Here is a 14071-nt window from a genome sequence, read left to right on the forward strand (position 1 = left end):
TTAACTGGCCGAGTCCAGCAGAAGCCTGACCGCCACTGACTCACACAGGTTTAGGAGGAATGAAGACTGGATGGGAGGGAGTAAGAGGGGCAGGGAGGCCCTGGGGAAGGCTGAGCCCCTCCAAGCCAAGGGAGGAGGTGGACCTGCTGGGCTGGAGGCTTCTGGGCCAACAGAGGTGAGCTGGAACAGGGAGAGATGGGCCCTACAGTGAGCCAGGACTAAATGGGCAAGGGGAGTAGGCCCCCTGCTAGACTTCTATCAGAAATGACAGAGGTGACTTAACTAAGATTATACATATATTAAAGGCTAAGGACTTTGCAGTGGTCCAGAGGTTTAGCATCTGTGCTACAGCCGGGGGTGTGGATTCAGACTGTGGTCTGGGAACTAAGACCCTGTGTGCTGCGAGGTATGGCCAAAAAAAGGCTAATGGAATATTACAAATGACTTACTTCAAACAATTGGACAACTTAAAAATGAACAAATTCCATGCAAAACAAAGTCAAGAAGAAATAGACAACCTGAATAATCCATCTATTGAGGAAAATAAATTTGTTTTTAGAAATCTTTCCACAAAGAAAATTCCAGGCCTGAATAGCAAATTCTACCACTGTTTAACAGGAGTGAGTGACAGGGATTTAACAGGAAAATATTACCAGTTCTATTCAGACTTTCAGAATTTTGGAAAGGAAACCAGCCTCAATAATTTCAAAAGAATTCAACTTACATAAAACGTTTTGGGGTGTCCTAGTCTTCTCAGGGGCCATAACAAAATACCATAGATTGAGTGGCTCACACAACGGGAATTTATTTTCTCACAGTTCTAGATGCTGGAAAGTCCAAAATTAAGGTTCCTGCCAATTTGGTTCCTGGTGAGCACTGCCTTTTTGCCTTGCTATGTCCTTTGGCAGAGTAAGCACAAGCCCTAGTGTCTTTCCCTCTTGTAAGGACATCCATCCTATTGTATCAGGACCCCACCCTTATGACTTCATTTAACCTTTTTATTTCCAGCTAGGCCCCACCTCCAAATACAGTCACATACAACTGGAATGGGAGAGAGGAGGACCCAATTCAGTCCACATCAAGGGGATAATTTACAACTCTTCTGTAAGGCCAGCGTTACTTTTGACACTGACAAAATATTATAAGAAAACTACCAGTCTCTATCATAATCATATATGCAAAAATTCTAAAAATAATTTTAGCAAGTAGAATTATAGTATAATGTTAAGACAAAATGGTGTTTTCCTAAGAATGCAAGGCTGGTTTAACATTCAAAATTCAATATAACTCACCATATTAATTTTAAAAAATGATTATCTCAGTGGATGTAGAAAAGATCTATTAAATGCAGATGTACAGAATACAAAATCATTTATGAGAAAAACTCGCAGCTAGCTAGGAATAGAAGGAAGCTTCCTCAACCTGATAAAAGATTTCTATGAAAAGCATACAGCTAACATCACACTTGATGGTGAAAAATGATATATTGTCCAAGATTAGGAACAAAACAGATTTCCAGTCTCACCGCTTCTACTCAACACTGTATTGGAAGTTCTGCCCAGTTCAGTAAACCCAAGAAAGGAAATCAAAGGCATATGGATTAGAAAGGAAGAAATAAAATTTCCCCTATTTGCAGATGACATCATTGTTTTTGTAGAAAAGCTGATGACATCTACAAATCTGCTAGAACTCATGAGTGCATTTAGGAAAATTGCAATATACAAAACCCACTTGTAGAGCTTTCTTGATGGCTCAGTGGTAAAGAATCTGTCTGCCAGTGCAGGAGACACAGTTTCAGTTCCTGGTCTGGGAGGATCTCTCATGCCATGGAGCAGCTAAGCCCATGCACCACATCTGAGCCTGTACTCTGGAGCCCAGAAACCACAACTACTGATGCCTGTGCACTCTAGACCCCATGCTCTGAAACTAGAGTAGCCACTGCAACTAGAGTAGCCCAGACACCCCACAACTAGAGAAAACCCACGCTCATCAACGAAGACCCAGTGCAACCAAAAATAAATAAAAATTTTAGAAAGCTTATTTCCTTGTCACCTTATATGCAGTTTTAAACTATTAATTCTACCTCAATAAAGCTGTTAAAAAATTATATACATGCATGTATGAGACTGCACATGCTCATGTCCGACTCTTTGCAACGCTATGGACTATACCCCACCAGGCTCCTCTGTCCATGGGATTCTCCAGGCAAGAATACTGGAGTGGGTTGCCATGGCCTCCTCCAGGTCATCTTCCAAACCCAGGCATCAAACCCATGTCTCCTGCATCTTATGCATTGTAGGTGGATTCTTTACCCACTGAGCCACCTGGGAAGCCCATCTATGTACATAGATACCAGATAAAAGTCGCTTAGAAGCCTAACATATAATAAGACACTTAACTTCTTTTATTCTAAGAAAAATGCAAAATATAACCACTCTGAACTATTTCATTCCTTACCCATCAGACATACAAAAATTCAGAACACCACCTACATCCTCGGCTGGTGAGGCTGAGAGGAGACAGCAACTCATGCATGCCTGGTGGCAATGCAGAATAGCACAAACCCTCTGGAAGGAATTTGGCAATCTACAGAAAGATTATCCATGCAATCCCATGTCTTGTAATTTATCCTAAATGTACACCTACAGCAATTTTTATAGAAAGCAGCACCACATGTTCACAAGCAGATTCATTGCAGCACTATTTGAAATTACAAAATATCAGAGATCACATGTCCATGACGGTTGTGGCTCAGATCATGAATTCTTTATTGCCAAATTCAGACTGAAATTGAAGAAAGTGGAGAAAACCACTAGACTGTTCAGGTATGACCTAAATCATATCCCTTATGACTATACAGTGGAAGTGAGAAATAGATTTAAGGGACTAGTTCTGATAGACAGAGTGTCTGATGACCTATGGATGGAGGTTCGTGACATTGTACAGGAGACAGGAATCAAGACCATCTCCAAGAAAAAGAAATGCAAAAAAGCAAAATGGCTGTCTGAGGAGGCCTTACAAATAGCTGTGAAAAGAAGAGAAGTGAAAAGCAAAGGAGAAAAGGAAAGATATACCCATTTGAATGCAGAGTTCCGAAGAACAGCAAAGAGGGATAAGAAAGCCTTCCTCAGTGATCAATGCAAAGAAATAGAGGAAAACAATAGAATGGGAAAGACTAGCAATCTCTTCAAGAAAATTAGAGATACCAAGGGAAAATTTTACGCAAAGATGGGGTCAATAAAGGACAGAAATGGTAGGGACCAAACAGAAGCAGAAGATATTAAGAAGAGGTGGCAAGAATACACAGAAGAACTGTACAAAAAAGATTCACAACCCAGATAATCACGATGGTGTGATCACTCACCTAGAGCCAGACATCCTGGAATGTGAAGTCAGGTGGGCCTTAGGAAGCATCACAACAAACAAAGCTGGTGGATGTGATGGAATTCCAGTTGAGCTACTTCAAATCCTGAAAGATGACACTGTGAAAGTGCTGCACTCAATATGATAGCAAATTTGGAAAACTCAGCAGTGGCCACAGGACTGGAAAAGGTCAGTTTTCATTCCAATCCTGAAGAAAGGCAATGCCAAAGAATGCTCAAACTACCACACAATGGCACTCATCTCACACACTAGCGAAGTGATGCTCAAAATTCTCCAAGCCAGGCTTCAGCAATACGTGAACCGTGAACTTCCAGATGTTCAAGCTGGTTTTAGAAAAGGCAGAGGAACCAGAGATCAAATTGTCAACATTCGCTGGATCATCGAAAAAGCAAGAGAATTCCAGAAAAACATCTATTTCTACTTTATTGATGATGCCAAAGCATCCACACATTTGACTGTGGATGTCAGTCACAAGTGCCACCAGAAACTGTGGCAAACTCTTCAAGAGGTGGGAATACCAGACCACCTGACCTGCCTCTTGAGAAACCTGTATGCAGGTCAAAAAGCAACACTTAGAACTGGACATGGAACAACAGACTCGTTCCAAATCTGGAAAGGAGTACATCAAGGCTGTATATTGTATCCCTGCTTATTTAACTTATATTCAGAGTACATCATGAGAAACGCTGGGCTGGAAGAAGCACAAGCTGGAATCAAGATTGCCGGGAGAAGTATCAATAACCTCAGATATGCAGATGACACCACCTTTATGGCAGAAAGTGAAGAAGAACGAAAGAGCCTCTTGATGAAAGTGAAAGAGGAGAGTGGAAAAGTTGGCTTAAAGCTCAACATTCAGAAAACTAAGATCATGGCATCCAGTCCCATCACTTCATGGCAAATAGATGGGGAAACAGTGGAAACAGTGGCTGACTTTATTTTGGGGGCTCCAAAATCACTGCAGATGGTGATTGCAGCCATGAAATTAAAAGATGCTTACTCCTTGCAAGGAAAGTTATGACCAACCTAGACAGCATGTTAAAAAGCAGAGACATTACTTTGTCAACAAAGGTCCGTCTAGTCAAGGCTAAGGTTTTTCCCGTAGTCATGTATGGATGTGAGAGTTGGACTATAAAGAAAGCTGAGCGCCGAAGAATTGATGCTTTTGAGCTGTGGTGTTGGAGAAGACTCTTGAGAGTCCCTTGGACTGCAAGGAGATCCAGCCAGTCCATCCTAAAGGAGATCAGTCCTGGGTGTTCATTGGAAGGACTGATGTTGAAGCTGAAACTCCAATACTTTGGCCACCTGGTGCGAAGAGCTGACCCCATTTGAAAAGACCCTGATGCTGGGAAAGATTGAGAGCAGGAGGAGAAGGGGACGACAGAGGATGAGATGATTGGATGGCATCATCGACTGCATGGACATGGGTTTGGGTAAACTCTGGGAGTTGGTGATGGACAGGGAGGCCTGGCGTGCTGCGGTTCATGGAGTTGCAAAGAGTCAGACTCGGCTCTGCGACCAAACTGAACCAAACTGAACGGCTGATTGACATAATAAGCAGCAGCCCGTTCCCAGTAAGAATGAGAAAGACCATTATGATATTCTGGACACATGTATTAAGTGAAAAAGTGTTAAAGAATGATATCTCTGTATATTTGAGAAGGAGAAATAGGAATATGTATGTGCACCTGTGCTTATTTTTTCAGAAAGGAGCAAGAAGGATGAAGAAACCCAGGGGCAGTTGAGAAGGGGTTGGTAGGACATTTTTCTGAGCAAGTCTTTCCATATGGCTTTGATTTGGGGAATTACATTAATATTTTATATATTCAAGAGTAAAATTAAAAAAAAAAAAAAAGAGTAAAATTAAGGCTCCCCTGCTGGCTCAGTGGTAAAGAATCCACCTGCCAGCTCAGGAGACATGCGTTCGTTCAATCCCTGATCCAGGACGACCCCACGTGCCACAGAGCAACCAAGCCCACGAGCCACTACTACTGAACCCACATGCTGCAACTACTGAAGCTCGTGCATCCAGAGCCTGTGTTCTGCAACAAGAGAAGCCAGCACAGTGAGAAGTCCATTCATCACAACTAGAGAGTAACACTCACTCACCACAACTGGAGAAAGCCCTGTGAAGCAATGAAGACCCAGCACAGTCATAAATAAGCAAATTTTTTAAGTCCCTGAGGGCACAAACCACATGGTAGAACAATTATTCAAGAAAATCTGCAATGACTTGAAAGAAAGTTACAAAACCTTGCTGAGGGCAATTAAAGAAAATCTAAATAAAGGGGGAAATGTGCCTAATTCATGTATTCAAAGAGTCAGTATTGTTCCTATTTCTGCTCTCCCCAACTTGATCTATAAATCCAGTGCAATCCGAATAAAAGTCCCACGGGTGTTTTTTTTGTTTGTTTGTTTTAACGTGAAAATTGAAAAACTGGTGCTAAAATTTAAGTGGAAATGCAAAGAACCTGACATGGACGAAATAAATTTTGGAAAGTACAAAGCTGGAGGAATTCCACCTTTGATTTTAAGACTTATGATAAAGTTATATTAACTAAAACAGTGTGGTATGGGTGTAAAGCTAGACATATGGGTTAATGAAACAGAAGAGAGACTCCACAAAAACACCCTCACATATACAGTTGCTTTTTAAAAAGGTACCCACCATACTGATAATTTAAGGGGTAAAAAGAGTCCTTTTTTTTTTTTTTTACCGCTAAAAAAAATTTTTTTTTTTCATTAAAAAAATTTTATTGGGGTATAGTTGATTTACAATGCTAGTTTCAGGTACACAGTAAACTGAATCAGTTATACAAACACTTTGGGATCCTCTTCTCTTATAGACTTTTACAGAGGACTGAATTTCCTGTGTTATACAGGTCTTTATTATCTATTTTATACTTAGTGGTGTGTATGTATCAATTCCAATCTTCCAATTTATGCCTCCCCAAATCTTTACCACTTTTAGGCATACAGTTCAGTGGTAATAACAATGTTCATAACATTGAGCAATTATCACCACCATCCATCCCCATGAACTCTTTCACCTTGTAAAACTGAAACAATACCCATTAAGTATTTCTTCACTTCCTCATTCCCAGCTCCTGACAACCACCAGGAGTATTATTCTTCTAAAAATATATCCAGACAACCTATGTTTTCACCAATTCATCAAGAAAACTGGATGATTGTGTTAATAGTATAATTAAAACCTCAAATATTAAAAATGTTATGGTACTCCATCTAGAAATCCTCAACATTGGTGTCAATATGTGACAAACCTAATTTTAGTTTTTTGTAATGTACCTGGAAAGAGGTACAGCTAGATGTCAACTGTGATGCTCATTCACTTTCACATCCCTAAATCTTTCTGTACCCTCTTGCTTTTACCCAGACCCACCTATTTTTATTTGCTTTAAAACATTTATTGCAATCTTTCTAATAAAGATCACCTAATTGATTTTGGTCCCCAAATTTCTAGGCAGCCCACCCCCTCTCCACCGGAGTTTGACAGCTGCTCACACAGGTTCACGCAGGAAACATGTGAAGTTTCAAGGATCTGACCAACACCAGGTAGCGGACATCCTCTGCATCAGCAAAATCCTAGAACACAGTACCCAGGCAGAAGGCATCTTGCTCTCCACTTCTTGTCACAGCCTGTTGCTGAAGTGGCAGAAACCATCACCTGGACATCCCAGCCACCCCAAAAGTGCTTCTCCAAGAGAATTCCAAACTTTAGGCCTTCAGTCACCAGGCTAGCCTGGAATCTCTGTGAAGGGGTACTGCCCTGGCTGGGCTTCCAAAGCTCTCAGGCCTTCTTTTAAGAATAACACATCGGTGGACGTTTAACTCCCTCGTGGTGCCTCGGACCCTCCTTCGAGAATCAGGAGCCTGCACGCCGGTAGATGTGCAAAGACGGCGCAGGCTGCAGCCTCCCCCTGGTCTGGGGAAGGTTCCGCAGCAAGCGACAGGCCAACCGCCTGAGGACCATCCTTACTCTGCGCGAGTTTGCCACACAAAGAGCGGTAAAGAGTCCTTTAACCAGTGCTGGAACAACTAGAGGTACATGTGGGGGAAGGGAGGAAACACAACCACAAGCACTACCTGTACAAAAACTAACTCAAAATGGATTATAACCTGTAAATGAAATCTAAATCTACAACATTTCTGTAAGAAAATATAATAGGAAATCTTCAAGATCTCTGCGGAGGCAAAGATTTTTTAGGCCATAAAAAAGCCTAAATATATGCTTAACTGGTTATCATCAAATTCATCTGCTCCTCAAAAGATCCTGTTTGGAAAACAAAACTAGAACCAACCATCACACTAGGCGGAACTATTTAGGGTTCCTATAGCTAACAAAAGATTTATATCCAAAATTATATAAAGAACCATTAGGATGCAGTAATGAGACAAATGGGGCTTCTCAAGTGACACAGTGATTAAGAATCCACCTCCCAATGCAGGAAATGCAAGAGACACAGTTTCAATCCCTGGGTCTGGAAGATCCCCTGGAGAGTAGGAAATGGCCACCCACTCCAGTATCCTTGCCTGGAAAATCCCATGGACAGAGGAGCCTGGTGGGCTACAGTTCGCGGGGTTGCAAAGAGTCAGACATAACTGAGCGACTGAGCACAGTACATACATAGTACAGCACAATGAGACAAATAGTTCAAAGTTTTTAATGACAAAAGAATTGAACAGTCACTTTACAAAATAAGATACACACACATCCCAATAAACATATGAATACAGGCTCAATATCTTTAGTTATTCAGTTCAGTTCAGGCGCTCAGTCATGTCCGACTCTGCGATCCCATGAACTGCAGCACGCCAGGCCTCCCTGTCCATCACCAACTCCCAGAGTTTACCCAAACCCATGTCCATGCAGTCGATGATGCCATCCAATCATCTCATCCTCTGTCGTCCCCTTCTCCTCCTGCTCTCAATCTTTCCCAGCATCAGGGTCTTTTCAAATGGGGTCAGCTCTTCACATCAGGTGGCCAAAGTATTGGAGTTTCAGCTTCAACATCAGTCCTTCCAATGAACACCCAGGACTGATCTTTAGGATGGACTGGCTGGATTTCGTTGCAGTCCAAGGGACTCTCAAGAGTCTTCTCCAACACCACAGCTCAAAAGCATCAATTCTTCGGCGCTCAGCTTTCTTTATAGTCCAACTCTCACATCCATACATGACTACGGGGAAAAACCTTAGCCTTGACTAGACGGACCTTTGTTGACAAAGTAATGTCTCTGCTTTTTAACATGCTGTCTAGGTTGGTCATAACTTTCCTTGCAAGGAGTAAGCATCTTTTAATTTCATGGCTGCAATCACCATCTGCAGTGATTTTGGAGCCCCCAAAATAAAGTCAGCCACTGTTTCCACTGTTTCCCCATCTATTTGCCATGAAGTGATGGGACTGGATGCCATGATCTTAGTTTTCTGAATGTTGAGCTTTAAGCCAACTTTTCCACTCTCCTCTTTCACTTTCATCAAGAGGCTCTTTCGTTCTTCTTCACTTTCTGCCATAAAGGTGGTGTCATCTGCATATCTGAGGTTATTGATACTTCTCCCGGCAATCTTGATTCCAGCTTGTGCTTCTTCCAGCCCAGCGTTTCTCATGATGTACTCTGAATATAAGTTAAATAAGCAGGGATACAATATACAGCCTTGATGTACTCCTTTCCAGATTTGGAACGAGTCTGTTGTTCCATGTCCAGTTCTAAGTGTTGCTTTTTGACCTGCATACAGGTTTCTCAAGAGGCAGGTCAGGTGGTCTGGTATTCCCACCTCTTGAAGAGTTTGCCACAGTTTCTGGTGATCCACACAGTCAAATGTGTGGATGCTTTGGCATCGTCAATAAAGTAGAAATAGATGTTTTTCTGGAATTCTCTTGCTTTTTCGATGATCCAGCGAATGTTGACAATTTGATCTCTGGTTCCTCTGCCTTTTCTAAAACCAGCTTGAACATCTGGAAGTTCACGGTTCACGTATTGCTGAAGCCTGGCTTGGAGAATTTTGAGCATCACTTCGCTAGTGTGTGAGATGAGTGCCATTGTGTGGTAGTTTGAGCATTCTTTGGCATTGCCTTTCTTCAGGATTGGAATGAAAACTGACCTTTTCCAGTCCTGTGGCCACTGCTGAGTTTTCCAAATTTGCTATCATATTGAGTGCAGCACTTTCACAGCGTCATCTTTCAGGATTTGAAGTAGCTCAACTGGAATTCCATCACATCCACTAGCTTTGTTCATAGTGATGCTTTCTAAGGCCCACCTGACTTCACATTCCAGGATGTCTGGCTCTAGGTGAGTGATCACACCATCGTGATTATCTGGGTCGTGAAGATCTTTTTTGTACAGTTCTTCTGTGTATTCTTGCCACCTCTTCTTAATATCTTCTGCTTCTGTTTGGTCCCTACCATTTCTGTCCTTTATTGACCCCATCTTTGCATAAAATTTTCCCTCGGTATCTCTAATTTTCTTGAAGACAGATCGCTAGTCTTTCCCATTCTACTGTTTTCCTCTATTTCTTTGCATTGATCACTGAGGAAGGCTTTCTTAGCTCTCCTTGCTATTCTTTGGAACTCTGCATTCAAATGGGTATATCTTTCCTTTTCTCCTTGGTTTTTGCTTCCTGTCTTTTCACAGCTATTTGTAAGGCCTCCTCAGACAGCCATTTTGCTTTTTTGCATTTCTTTTTCTTGGAGATGGTCTTGATTCCTGTCTCCTGTACAATGTCACAAACCTCCAACCATAGGTCATCAGACACTCTGTCTATCAGAACTAGTCCCTTAAATCTATTTCTCACTTCCACTGTATAGTCATAAGGGATATGATTTAGGTCATACCTGAATGGTCTAGTGGTTTTCTCCACTTTCTTCAATTTCAGTCTGAATTTGGCAATAAGGAGTTCATGATCTGAGCCACAGTCAGCTCCCGGACTGTATAGAGCTTCTCCATCTTTGGCTGCAAAGAATATAATCAATCTGATTTCGGTGTTGACCATCTGGCGATGTCCATATGTAGAGTCTTCTCTTGTGTTGTTGGAAGAGGGTGTTTGCTATGACCCGTTCTCTTGGTAGAACTCTATTAGCCTTTGCCCTGCTTCATTCCATATTCCAAGGCCAAATTTGCCTGTTACTCCAGGTGTTTCTTGACTTCCTACTTTTGCATTCCAGTCCCCTATAATGAAAAGGACATCTTTTTGGGGTGTTAGTTCTAGAAGGTCTTATAGGTCTTCATAGAACTGTTCAACTTCAGCTCCTTCAGCGTTACTGATCAGGGCATAGACTTGAATTACCATGATATTGAATGGTTTGCCTTGAAAACGAACAGAGATCATTCTGTCATTTTTGAGATTGCATCCAAGTACTGCATTTTGGACTCTTTTGTTGACTATGATGGCTACTCCATTTCTTCTAAGGGATTCCTGTCCACAGTAGTAGATATAATGGTCATCTGAGTTAAATTCACCCATTCCAGTCCATCTTAGTTCACTGATTCCTAGAATGTCGATGTTCACTCTTGTCATCTGTTTGACCACTTCCAATTTGCCTTGATTCATGGACCTAACATTCCAGGCTCCTATGCAATATTGCTCTTTACAGCATCGAATCTTGCTTCTATCACCAATCCCATTCACAACTGGGTGTTGTTTTTGCTTTGGCTCCATCCCTTCATTCTTTCTGGAGTTATTTCTCCACTGATCTTCAGTAGCATATTGGGCACCTACTGACCTGGGGAGTTCATCTTTCAGTGTCCTATATTTTTGCCTTTTCATACTGTTCATGGGGTTCTCAAGGCAAGAATGCTGAAGTGGTTTGCCATTCCCTTCTCCAGTGGACCACATTCTGTCAGACCTTTCCACCATGACCCATCCATCTTGGGTGGCCCCATACAGCATAGCTTAGTTTCATTGAGTTAGACAAGGCTGTGGCCCATGTGATCAGATTGGCTTTAGTCATTAGGCAAATAAAAATTGAAACCACAATGCCTTTTAAAAATATTTATTTTATTTTTGGCTGTGATGGGCCTTGGTTGCTGTGTGGGCTTTTCTCCAGTTGAGGAGAGCTGGGGCTGCTCTCTAGTTGTGGTGCAAAGGCTCCCCTTATTGAGGTTCTGGAGCTCTAGAGCAGAGGTTCAGTAGTTGTGGTACACAGGCTTAGGTTCAGTAGTTGTGGTACACAGGCTTAGCTGCACCATGACATGCGGAGTCTTCTGGGATCAGGGATCAAACCCATGTCTCCTGCATTGGCAGGGGGATTCTTTACCAGCGAGCTACTAGGGAAGCCATCACAAGGCCTTTTATTTCTTTTTCTTCTCTTATTGCACTGGTTAGAACTCCTAGTACTATTTTGGATAAGAGTGGTAAGTGTTGGCATTCTTAGCTTTTCCTGATCTTAAGAGAAAAGCTCAGTCTGTCACCACTGAATATGATGTTAGTTGTAAGTTTTTTGTAGATACTTGTCATCAAATTGAAATTTTCCCTCAATTCCTAGTTTATCAAGGTTTTTGTTTTTTTTTTAATCATGATTAGCTGTTGGATTTTGTTCTCTGCATTTATTGAGATGATCATGTGATTTTTGCTTATTTAACTTATGTGCAGAGTACATCACGCAAAATGCCAGGCTGGATGAATCACAAGCTGATGAGTTGCTTTCTCCTACTGCTTTCAAGAGTTTGTGTTTGTCTTTTAGCAGTTTGACTGTCATGTGTCTAGGTGTGAATATCTTTCTATATATCCTATTAGGATTCTTGGATTGGTAAATTAATGTTTTTCTCATAAAATCTGGAAAGTTTGAGGCCATTACTTTTTCAAAAAACTTTTTCCTGTTCCTTTTCGTCTTTCCTTTCTCCTGGATGTGTATGTATAATATGTGTATTCTTGATGGTATCTCATGGGTCTCTGAGGTGCTATTCATTTTTCTTTATGCTTTTTTCCTTTCTGTTCTTCAGATTGGATAATTTTTACTGATCTATCTTCAAATTCACTGATTCTTCCTTTGGCCAGTTCATATCTGCTGTTGAGGCCCTCTAGTGAAATTTTCATTTTAGTTATTGTGTTTCCAACTCATAATTCCCATTGGCTTTTTAAGAATCATTTAAAGATATTGATAATCTTAACTTGTTGAGTCATCATCACATTAAAAACAAAACTTTAAACATGGTTCCTTTTTGTCCTTTGGACATATTTACAGTAGCTGCTTTAATTCTTTGCCTGCTAACTCCATCATCTGAGCCCCCTCAGGGACAGTTTCTAGGAACCTTTCTTTTTTTCCTGTGTATGTCCTAAATTTTTTGTTTCTTTGTCTGTCTTATAAAATTTTATTAAAAACTGGGCATTCATAATATGTTGTAGTAAGTAACTCTGGACTCTGACCCCCTCCTTGCCTTAACTGTATGTGTTTATTGATGTTGGCATTTGTTTGCTCAGTACCCAACCTGGATGAATTCCATACGGTCTGTTTCCCCTACAGTGTGTTGCCACTGGTATCTCTACTGGATTTTTTTGGTTTTATTGGCCACACTGAGGCATGTGGGATCTTAGTCCCCTGACCAGGAATGGAACCTGTGCCCCTTGCATTGGAAGCACAGAGTCTTAACCACTGGACTGCCAAGTAAGTCCCCTACTAGATTTTTTAAAAATCTTTTTTTTTAGGGAACTCCTAGGTGGCTCAGTGGTTAGAACTCTGCACTCTCATGGCAGAGGGCTGAGGTACAATCCCTGGTTGGGGAACTTAGATCCCACAAGCCATGTGGCAAGGCCAAAAATAAAACCTTTTTTTATATGCAAGCCTGGTTTCCTAAGACTTATCCCTGGGCCATTATAGTTTAATGGCCAACCAGTTATTGGTTAGCTATTATGCTTAAGTCTACTGAACCAGTAAGGCCTCCACCCTTTGCAGTTAGCTCAAGCAGTTTATTGTTTGGGCCCGGCTTTTTCCTTGCACAAAGCCTCTTCTTCAGTCAGACAGGAGTATATAGCTGTGGCCAACTCTGGTCTTTCCTTGCTGTATGCACAGCCTAGCAAATTACTATCTTATCAAGGCCCACATGGCTAGCTCATTTACTGAATTTCTTTGTTAAATTTATGGCTGGACTATTGCTTTCTGCAACCAGTATCAGGCAGCCAAGATACAGGTTTCTACCCAGTTGTTTGGGGCTTCCCTGTGGCTCAGGCAGTAAAGAATCTGCCTGCAATGTGGGAGACCCAGGTTCAATTCAACCCTTGGGTCAGTAAAATCTCCTGGAGAAGAGAAAGGTTACCCAATCCAGTATTCTTGCTTGGAGAATTCCATGGACAGAGGAGCCTGGCAGGCTATAGTGCATGTGGTAGAAAAGAGTCAAACTTGGCTGAGCGACTAACACTTTCACCCCGCTGTTTGCTACTGTGATTACAATTGTTTTCTGGGGCTTTCCCTATTTCCCAGTCTAGTCAGCTCTCTCCAGAGTCTGTAGAAACTAGAGGCCCTCAAGGCCTACCAGGCTCTGGTGGAATTACCAGTGGGAGGAAGGAAATAAAAGTTGTACAATACTGAAATCACAGACTCCCACTGGTCTTCTCATAGATGAGCAGTCTTTTTTTTTTTTTTTTTTTAATAAGTGCTTTTCAAATATGGTATGAAATTTGATCAACTTCCAGAGTCCTGAAATGGTTGCTTTTAACAATTCTGTCCAGTTTTATCTT

The sequence above is a fragment of the Cervus elaphus genome, chromosome 5 (assembly GCF_910594005.1).
Source record: "Cervus elaphus chromosome 5, mCerEla1.1, whole genome shotgun sequence".
Lineage (NCBI taxonomy): Eukaryota > Metazoa > Chordata > Mammalia > Artiodactyla > Cervidae > Cervus > Cervus elaphus.